Raw genomic sequence first — 11,905 nt, 5'->3', positions numbered from 1 at the left:
CACTCAAAACCTATAAAATATGAGAATTTAAAAAAAATCTAAATTTCAAAATAAACCTAAATTCAGCATCAGATCAGATCTGTTGTCATCGTTGGATTATGTTTGGTATGTTTAAATTGTGTTTAGTGTTCATTTAAATTCTCTATGTATTAGAGTATTCAATTATTCGGGTTTAGCCTTATTCGGTTTATTCGACAAATAATTATTTGGGGTTTTAACATTAGCCGGTTAATAATCGGATAATTTAAAATGATTCGGTTAATCGAATAAATGGAAGCTGGGTGTTTTTACAGCTTTTTTACAATAATTTTATTCGTATTATACCCATCATCAAAAAAGATATTGATTTTGTCATTCCGTGTGTAACACATCGAAATATTGAACAAAGACCCCATAAAGTATATATATTCTGGGACCTCCGTCTGTTTGTTGTTGGCACAATAGCGTGCCAAGTCTGTTTTTTGGCTTCCGAAATTAAATTCTAAATTATGGCGGCATAGGACCATAATTGGACCTACCCTTCATAAAAGGCCCCCTTTAGAAAATAATTATAATGCTGATTAGTGAATTAAAAATATTGCGATGAAATTTGACACCCATAAGTTTAAAGCAAGCAAATATCTTTCCACCAAATTTTATGTGGATCGATCCATAATTGACCCAACCCCCTATATAACGTACCCTTCAGAAACTCAAAAATACAAGTATAGCGATGCAATTTCACTCTAACCAACCTCTCTATGAAATTTTATGCGGATCAGTTCATAATTGACTCTACGCCCATATAAGGTCCCCTTCATTAAATTACTTTAACGCTCATTACTGGTTTCAAAATACGAATATAGCGATGAAATTTCACGGAAGTAAGCTTTATACGAGGCAAAATCTCTTTACCAAATTTTATGTGGATCGGTCCATAATTGACCCTACCCCCATAAAATTTCTTTAATGTTCATTACTGGCTTAAAAATAGGTTTATAGCAATGAAATTATACAGAATTAAGATTTATACAAGTCAAAATTTACCAAATTTTATGTGGATCGGTCCATAATTGACCCTACCCCCATATAAGGTCCCCTTCAGAAATCGACTTTAACGTTAATTATGGGCGTGAAAACAAGAATATAGCGAAGAAATTTGACATAAGTAAGTATCTTAGGAACCAAAACCTTTCCACCAAATTTTATGTGAATCGGTGACTTTAAAACTCAGTACTGGCTTAAAAATACTAGTAGATTTATGAAATTCGAATAATAAAATATATTCAAAATATTAAAGTTCATTTATATGGCAGTAATTTGATGGTGGGTATAAAAGATTCGGCATAGCCGAATCTTGTTATAATTATAATTTTCCACTTTTTTCAATTCAATTTTCAAATATTGGAAATCATTTATTTGTATGTGAAATCCTTTTCATACGTTCCAATGAACTAGTGAATACCTGCTGCTGATGAACTTATTAGAAATACTTTAGAACTCAACAATGTTCCTCAATGCCGGTTGTAGAAGTAATCACAATATTATTATTTCCATAATTTATTTTCAAAAAGTACTGTTATAAAAATCATCAAATAAATCTCCTTTATTATAGAAAAAAGAAAAAGAACATTTATTATAAAAATATTGAATTTTGGAGATCGATTAATCGATCGACGATTAATCGTTTCAATACCCTACTCTTAAAGTATTATGTTAACAACATTTGAAAGTAGACTTCAAATTTTTCATTGTTGAATATTTAAATTTAGAATACTTTAAAATAAAACAAACAATTATAGTACACAACAAAACGTAACCAATAATCTATATTAATGTTAAATATGAATTTTATAAATATTGCATTTTCACAATAAACTTGTTTAAATATTAGATTTAAATAATGACCATTTGAGTTAATTTTAAGTATTCCATAAAAGGTTAAACATGTGATTATGGAATCATTATAAATCTATCTTGCTGATGTTTTTTAGATAGTAAGGTTGGGAGGGTCTTGGCATTAAGTTCAAAATTCTTTTATTTATTTAATAAAGATTGGAAAGAAAATTTGTTGTGTATTTCACAATATTACATATAAAACCGTCGTTGCATTTAAATTGTATTTGCAGCAGGACAACGTCTTATTGGTGCTTCATCTGATATTCTTCATTAGGAGATTTTGGCTCCCGTGAAAGTTACTTACTTGTATCCCATTTTTCGCTATACTCGCATTTTTAACCAGTAATGAGCTTTAAAGTAATATTCTGAAGGAAACCTTGTATGGGTGGTAGGATAAATTATGGACCGATCCTCTCTAAAATTTGTTGGAAAAATTTTGGCTAGCATTAAATTATGTTTCAAATTTCGTTAGTACATTTATATTCTTAAGCCAGTAATGAGCATTATAGTCATTTGAGGGAAGTCTTATATGGGAAAGTGTCACCAGTGACCTATCCATATAAATGTTGGTAAAGAGAATTTGGCTCGCGACGAACTTAATTGTATAAAATTTTATTCCTATATTCTTATATTTTAGCCAGTCATTTAAAGAATGGGCCGATCTTTAAAAAATGATAAAAAGGTTTTGGTTCCTAATAAACCCGAATTTTTAGGCCAGTAATGAGTGTAAAAGTTATTTTATAAAAGTCATCTTTATGGAAGGTAGGGCCATATATGGGCCGATCCTCAAAAATGGTTGAACGGTTTTGGTTCGTAAGGAACTTACTTATACCAAATTTCATTGCTATATTTGCATTTTTAGGTCAATAATGAGTGTTAAACTCATTTTTTGAAGTGGACCTTACATGGGGATTGGGTCATTTATGACCAATCCTAAAAAAAGGTAAAAGATTTTTGTTCCGAGTTTCATCGCTATCCTCGAATTTTTAGGCCAAAAGTGAGAGTTAAAGTCATTTTATAAAGGGGACCTTATATGGAGGGTAGGGTCATTTATGGGCCGATCCTAATAAAAAAATGGTAAAGTGGTTTCGGTTCGTAAGAAACTTACTTATACCGAATTTACTCGCATTTTTGAGCCAGTAATGAGTGTTAAAGCCATTTTTTGAAGCGGACCTTATGGGGGGTAGGGTTAATTATGAACTGATCTACAAAAAATTTAGCAGAAATATTTTTGCTCATATTAAACGTATTAATGTCAAATTTCATCGCAATACTCGTACTTCTAAAGTAGTAATGCCCGACAAAGCTGTTTTCAGGAGGTCCACTTGTATGGGGGCTATCCGAAAAAGTGAACCGATATGACCCATTTTTAATACCAAACAAACCTTACCAATAGGGAATATTTATTCCACTGTCTCATGTGGCTCCTATCGTGATTTCAACAGACAGACGGACGGACATGGCTAGATCGTCTTAAAATTTAATAAGGACCCAGAATATATATACTTTTATGAGTCTACGACCAATATTTCGATGTGTTACAAACGGAATGACAAAATCAATATACCCCTATCTTTTTAATGATGGGTATAAAAAGATGCAAAATATACAATACAAATTTTATGAATTTGTAAAATATATGCAATTTATGCAATTTATGCACTTATAATTTGTTGCAAATTCTTTGATTCGAAAAGAAAATTTGTTAGAAGTTTTTTTTAAGCCACTGACTACAAACATGCATGACTCTTTAAGCACATGTCGACGATATTTGATGAAGAAACCTTTTCGTTACTTTAAAGAAAAATGAACGTGAAAGATCTCACGATCATAAAATTAAACATCATGTTAGCATTTCAACAATGAAGTCATTCTATCTTCAAAACAGGCAATTGAAACTTCTCTGAAATATTAATTATTCTCAATGTACGGGAATATTTTATAGAAATGACATATCTACATCTGTTTGACCTTGGGATTTATGGACTATGACAATTTTCGGATGAACAATTACATATTTAGAACAATAAGATATCAAAATATGTATGGGGGTCCGCGAATTTAAATAAATTCCTCAAGGGGTCCGCGAGGTAAAAACCGGGGGAACCGCTGGTCTAGTCTATAGTCAAGCTATAGTTTAGTCTATAGTCTTGTCTATTTATAGTATTGTTTATAGTCTAGTCTATAGGTTATAATATAGTCTATAGTTTAGTAATTAATTGAGAAATTATTTAATTAATTTATTACTCAATTTATTTAAACAATTATTTATTATATTAATCTATTTCTTTTCCACTTGCACAAGGCATTGAAATGTAATTGCAATACCTTATGCAAGTCTATCTATCTCTTTTCCACTTGCACAAGGTATTGAAATGTAATTTGTATTTTTTTTGTGGTAAAATTTTGATGAAAAACAATATTAAATGAAATTTTAGAATATATAGAAGTTATTATTCAATGATATAGCTTTTTAGTAAATATAAATACATATATTTTTGGCTTTTGGTTTGGTTGCGCCAGCAAACAAAATCTTGTTTTTTACTGTTTTATCCGTCAATTGCTTTACGACATTATTTGTTGTAATGTTAACACCGGGCAAACAATCTTTTACTATTGAATTGTGTTTGGCTTTGTTTCTTCAAACAAAACGTCAAAATAGAAATACTCATTTTAAGCACATTATGAAATAAAAATGTATTTAATTTTTTGTTTTTAGGCAGAAATTTCTATGAAATCGTAAAAATATTATTAAATAGTTTCTTTAACGATTAACAAAAATGTTTCATGTTTGGTGTTCACATTGTGTTCACACTAAAAAAATATTTGTAGGTTGACAAATAAAAATGTTTCACGAAAAACAGCTGATATATTGTTTGCTCTTCAAAAATATTTTGTGTTCACATTACAGCCAACAAATATTTGATAAAAAACCTCAAATATTTGATAGGTGTGAACGTACCTTTAGGCTACGAAATTCGAATAAACAACTTCTGTACAAATATAATTTATGTCCAAAAGTTTATAAAAATCGGTATACAATTGACCGACTCACTACAGAAAATCACTTTAACGCTCATGTATCGCTCAAAAGATCTTCCAAATTACGTTAGTTTTATAGGAACTGAAATTTTTCAACTGAATTTGATGAGGATCGGTCGATAACTATCAAATCCCCCTTTTCGGTTTTCTCCAGAAAATTACTTTAAACCTCATGACTGAATTAAAAATACTAGTACAGCGACATTAGATACAAACAATTATTGTATAAACCGACGAGGATGGGTCCATAATTGACTCTACCCTCCATATAACCTCTCTTACAAACAATCAGTTAATGGTTAAAAATATTGGATCAAACAAAAATAATATTTTTTAATTCGGAATAGCACGGTCTATATATACTAATGGCAGTCTTCCAAATATTTCCCTGATGTTCATATTATTATTGACATATGATTCAACATAGATCGATAATATCAAAGTTTATTATACCCTACACCACTTTAGTGGGGAGGGTAATCTTAACTGGAGCTCTCTTTATTGAAACAAATAGTGGACTTTTTGACTTTTTTAAAATTTATAAAAGGTCGATTTTTTTTCATAAGCTGTGGTATCTACATGCTTTAAGCGTAAATCACTTAAATTTCTTTAATACTTATTATCTCTTACTACTTTAAGTCATTCTAAAGTAAATCCTGTCGTTGAAAATAATTTGCATATTATTAAAGAAAAAGAAAATTTAAAAAAAAGATGCAAATATATAACTTGTTATACAAAGATACATATCTATAGATATACAATTATATTGATTTTATACACACACTTAGTTATAGTAATACAAGTTGACTAAAGTAGCATGAGTTTTTAAACGACAATTGAAGAAATTCCAAAGTATTTTTCTTGTTTTACAAAATTTTTATATTTATTCACAGCATTCATTTTCAGCTAAGTATCCTGCAGCTACATGTAAGTACATACATACCTGCTCGTCTAGCTGACATCACTTGGGATTTAAATTATGTACTATATTTTCATAAAAATAAATTGCAATATTTTATATCAAAGTCACAGGATACAACCGAGAAAGATAGGAAATGTTTTCTGTGTTATCTATGCTACAGCAGCAGTTGTAGTGATAAAATTCTGACACACCTTTCAACAATAAGAGCTGCTATAACAGGGACTAGCGAGTGCTTTGTAGAGAGATGTGCAGGGGCTGGGAATTGATCCAAAATGAATATCTGTAGATAAATGAATATATAAGTAGAGATAAAAACAAAAGGAAATGACCATATTTTTCCCTTGCTTACACTTAAGTTATATGCTACGTACCTGGATATAACATTTTTGTTTTTACTTTTGTTCCTGACCCTGTTACTACTACAGGCTGCAATTTTGAATATTATTGAATGAAATTTGGTACATGATCTTCTATTGTCCCAGGGACGACAATAGAAGATCATGTACCATATTAAATTTAATTTCTTTTTCGTTTTATCTTTAAGTAAGACATGTAAATAATATAGATAAAATGTACAGATTCCCAGCTTTCATTTGATACAAATATTAGCATTACAAAATAAATGTAAATATTTAAAATATTCGTTAGTAGTCTTTTAAACTTGGAATCCTTTTATAAGGATATAAAAATCGAAGTATGCAATTCTATAAGTGGAATCTAGTTTCAAATACTTAACATTTTCATGTGTGAATGTTTTTTTAAAATTGTTGCAGGGTGTATATGAAGGAAATGATTGTTAAAAGCAAAAATAACATCTAGATTATTAACCGGCTAACGTAAAACCTCAAATAATTATTTGTCGAATAAACCGAATAAGACAAAAACCCGAATAATATATGAAGATGGGTTCATAATTGTCCCTACCTCCACATATAAGAAAAATGACTTTAAGGCTTATTACTGCCTCAAAAAAATTCTACGAAAACAAGTTAAGGATCGGTCCTTAACTAACCCTATCCCCCTTGTAAAGTCCCCTGCAGAAAATGACTTTAAAGTTCATTACTAGCTTAAAACTCCGAGTACACCGATGAAATTCGACATAAACAATTTTCGTATTAGCTAAAATCTATAAGGTCCCTTTCAGAAAATGACTTTAACGCTCATTACTGACTCTAAACTGCGATTACAGCAGTGAAATTCTACATGAACAAGTTTTGTACTATCCAAAACTTTATCCAAATACGACTACAGCGATAACACATAAACATGTTTGTATGAGCCCCTACCCTATGCCCCTATTAAGGTCACTATTAGAACATTACTTAAAAACTCATTACTGGCTCAAAAATGCAATATAAACAATATTTGTATGAACAAAAATTGTTCTAAATTTTGTAAGTATCGATCTATAATTGACTAATACGGGGGTGGGCTCATTACTGCATAAAAATACGAGTAGATATGCAATTCAACATAAACAACTGTTATGGGAACTACCGACATTGATGAAGATGGATCGATAATTGACAACTTCAGTAAAATTACTTTAACTCTCATTAGTTGCTTAAAATTACGAGTTAGGCTATGAAATTCGAATAAACAACTTCTTTACAAATATAATCTATGTCCAAAAGTTTATAAAAATCGGTATACAATTGACCGACTCACTCCAGAAAATCACTTTAACGCTCACGTATCGCTCAAAAGTTCTTCCAAATTACGTTAGTTTTATAAGAACTGAAATTTTTCAACTGAATTTGATGAGGATCGGTCGATAACTATCAAAACCCCCTTTTCGGTTTTCTCCAGAAAATTACTTTAAACCTCATGACTGAATTAAAAATACTACTACAGCGACATTAGACACAAACAATTAGTATATAAACCGACGAGGATGGGTCCATAATTGACTCTACCCTCCATATAACCTCTCTTACATTTATGGTTAAAAATATTGGATCAAACAAAATTAATATTTTTTAATTCGGAATAGCACGGTCTATATATATTAAAGGCAGTCTTCCAAATATTTCCCTGATGTTCATATTAATATTGACATATGATTCAACATAGATCGATAATATCAAAGTTTATTATACCCTACACCACTTTAGTGGGGAGGGTATATTGGGTTTGTGCTGATGTTTGTAACTCACAATAATATTGGTCCTATACCCACCTTAAAGTATACCAATCGGCTCAGAATCATTTTCTTTAGCTATGTCCGTCTGTTCGTCCGTCCATGCAATTTTGAATATTATTGAATGAAATTTGGTACATGATCTTCTATTGTCCCAGGGACGAACTCTATTGAAAATGGTTAACATCGGTCCATTATTTCACCTAGCCCCCATACAACTGAACCCCCGAATAGAGCTTGTAAAGCTTGTAATCAAGCTACAGGTCGCAATTTGGCACATGATCTTTTATGGTACTGTAGACGAAGCCTATTGAAAATAGTTAACATCGGTCCATTATTTCACCTAGGCCCCATAGAACTGAACCCGCCAAATAGGGCTTTTAAGTTCATAATTATATATAATATACTCGTATCTCGACAAAAAGATGCAAAACCAAGTTCTATACTAGTTTTGATGACCCTGATGAACTTTATAATTATAGGACCTCATTTGACCCTAGCCCCTCTAAAAAGCCCCCATCAAATTATACTTAAATATCCACAGTTTTATTAAACAGTAAATGGCTTTAGTATATCTGAGGCAAGGTACAATTCAACTTAAATGCTTTATTATGAAAACTAAATCACATTTTATTCGTATACAGGTGTAGGGTATTATGGTCGGTTTCGCCCGACTATAACTTCTTACTTGTTTTTTAATATTTTCTGGATTTTATTGGGGTTTTAACATAAACTTGATTGGTATATATCCAGTTTTGCTCACCACTTTATAGAGATATATAAATAATAAATCTATCTTTAAGTATCATCCTAGCCACTTTAAGTATGGGTACATCACCATATACCACTATAAGACTATTACATGCTAAAATCTTTATTTTCTACCTCATATTTTAAATGCTTTATTTTATGAATAGGTAGGTATATTTGGATCTTGGTCGCTTAACATTGGTTCCAAGCAACCTAAGGTATGTTTACAGGTCTAAATTTAAACATAAAGTTCTTCCTAGTTCGTGTATAGACTTTGGAAAAGATAAATAGTGAGTTTAATGATTTCTCCTTGGCAGTTAACGATTTTGCAATAACTTCATGAGATTATGATTTTTGCAAATTGCAATTGAAAATAGAATTTTTAAATTTATCATGAATAACTTTAACATCCATGTAAATATTTTAAGTAATAAATTGGCGGACTACCCATGAGGGGAGCGGCACCTCCCATATTAATTAAATACAAAAAGTTGTTTATCTTGAGATAGTGTAACAGTTAGAGTTCCTAAAATTTTGTCGGAGCCACTTTAGTGTCAATATGATTATTTAGCATAAAATGTGGGAGGACTGGCGTTAGGGGGCGTGGCACCTTCCATATAAATTAAATACAAAAATTCGTTTATATTGGAAACTATTACTGTTAGAATCTTATACAACTTATACAACTAAATTCTTAAAATTTTGCATGAAGAACTTTATTCCCTTATTCTATAATTTTCGTTCGTTTCTGTAAATGTACAGAAACAAAAACGTTAACGTGGATATTTTGTATTCTATAACAAGTATAACTTGCCCATTTTCAATACCAAACATTTTTGATCAATAAAATATGTTTTGGGAAAATTTCATCTCAATATCTCTTATTTTGTGGACGCTATCGTGCCAACAACAGACAGACGGACGGACATGGCTAGATCGTCTTAGAATCTTACGAGGTCCCAGAATATATATATATATATATATATATATATATATATATATATATATATATATATATATATATATTATATATAATATATATATATATATATATATATATATATATATAATAATATATATATATATATATATATATACTTTATGGGGTCTTAGAGCAATATTTCGATGTGTTACACACGGAATGACAAAATCAATATACTCCCATCTTTTTTGATGGTGGGTATAAAAATAACAGTTTTAAAATTGGTTTGTGAATTTGATAAACAATTCAAAATTACCAGTTGCCCAATTTTTTTTAAGTTTAGAACAATTTAAAAAATAATTTGTTCGAAATTTAAAAAAAAAGTTTGATGTGGTAATACATTTTCTATTTTAGTAAATACGGTAACAAAAATTGTTTGTCAAAATTATTACAATTATTTTATTAATTTTTTTAGAATTTGGGAAAAAAAACTTTTTTCTTTTCTTTTAATATCGTTTATTTTATACTTTTCGCAAATATTATTACCTCAAAAACTCACATAGATGCCAAAGTGTTCGTGTTATGCTTGAGTTCTCAAAATTATGTGTCAAAATTCACAAAATCTTATTTTTTTATGTTAAAATTGTCCAAACAAAATTTGATGACTCTTGCAGTTGCAATTTCCTACCTACTTGAAATTTGGAAATAAACAGTATTCCTTCTAGACATACAGAAAGTCCCTGTGAAAGTTTCAAGATAATTGGTCCAGCCGTTTATTAGTTAAAAAGTTATAAACGGCCAAAAAAGTACCAAAATCTTATTTTTTACACATTATTACACCCTAACCGTACATCGATCTGTTTTTTTTAGAAGCAGATGCCATTTAAAGAAACTATCACTACAAAATTGAAATTGACACTTTATTTCATTACTAACAGAGCACTTTTATGTTAAAAACATAACTTTTTACAGAAAATATTTTTAGAATACAAAAATTGAAAAATGCATGTTAAGAACGTTAGCAAAACGAAAATAGAGCTAGAATCCTCAAATTTTATATTATTTTTTATAACGGGCGGGATTTCAGTGGGGCTGGGCACCACATATATGAATTAAATACAAAATTTCGTATATCTTGAAAACTGTTAGATTATTCAAATTTTTTATAGACAGAATTTGTTCTGCATCTCTCTTATGTAACATATTGTTAATCTGGAATACTATGTGGTTAGAATTTTCAAAATCATTATGTGGTTTTTTTATTTATACTAGAGAGTAAAAAATATTTGTATAACCCAAGGCATTAGAAATTGTTTGTCAAAATTATTACAATTATTTTATTAATTTTTTTAGAATTTGGGAAAAAAAACTTTTTTCTTTTCTTTTAATATCGTTTATTTTATACTTTTCGCAAATATTATTACCTCAAAAACTCACATAGATGCCAAAGTGTTCGTGTTATGCTTGAGTTCTCAAAATTATGTGTCAAAATTCACAAAATCTTATTTTTTTATGTTAAAATTGTCCAAACAAAATTTGATGACTCTTGCAGTTGCAATTTCCTACCTACTTGAAATTTGGAAATAAACAGTATTCCTTCTAGACATACAGAAAGTCCCTGTGAAAGTTTCAAGATAATTGGTCCAGCCGTTTATTAGTTAAAAAGTTATAAACGGCCAAAAAAGTACCAAAATCTTATTTTTTACACATTATTACACCCTAACCGTACATCGATCTGTTTTTTTTAGAAGCAGATGCCATTTAAAGAAACTATCACTACAAAATTGAAATTGACACTTTATTTCATTACTAACAGAGCACTTTTATGTTAAAAACATAACTTTTTACAGAAAATATTTTTAGAATACAAAAATTGAAAAATGCATGTTAAGAACGTTAGCAAAACGAAAATAGAGCTAGAATCCTCAAATTTTATATTATTTTTTATAACGGGCGGGATTTCAGTGGGGCTGGGCACCACATATATGAATTAAATACAAAATTTCGTATATCTTGAAAACTGTTAGATTATTCAAATTTTTTATAGACAGAATTTGTTCTGCATCTCTCTTATGTAACATATTGTTAATCTGGAATACTATGTGGTTAGAATTTTCAAAATCATTATGTGGTTTTTTTATTTATACTAGAGAGTAAAAAATATTGTATAACCCAAGGCATTAGAATAAGAATTGTTCTTTGAGACTAAAGGTATATATTAAATTTTAGCAAGTAAGAAGCAAATATATCA

This window comes from Lucilia cuprina, chromosome 4 (genome assembly GCF_022045245.1).
Source record: "Lucilia cuprina isolate Lc7/37 chromosome 4, ASM2204524v1, whole genome shotgun sequence".
In the NCBI taxonomy this organism is placed as follows: Eukaryota; Metazoa; Arthropoda; class Insecta; order Diptera; family Calliphoridae; genus Lucilia; species Lucilia cuprina.
This window is presented reverse-complemented; position numbering follows the sequence as displayed.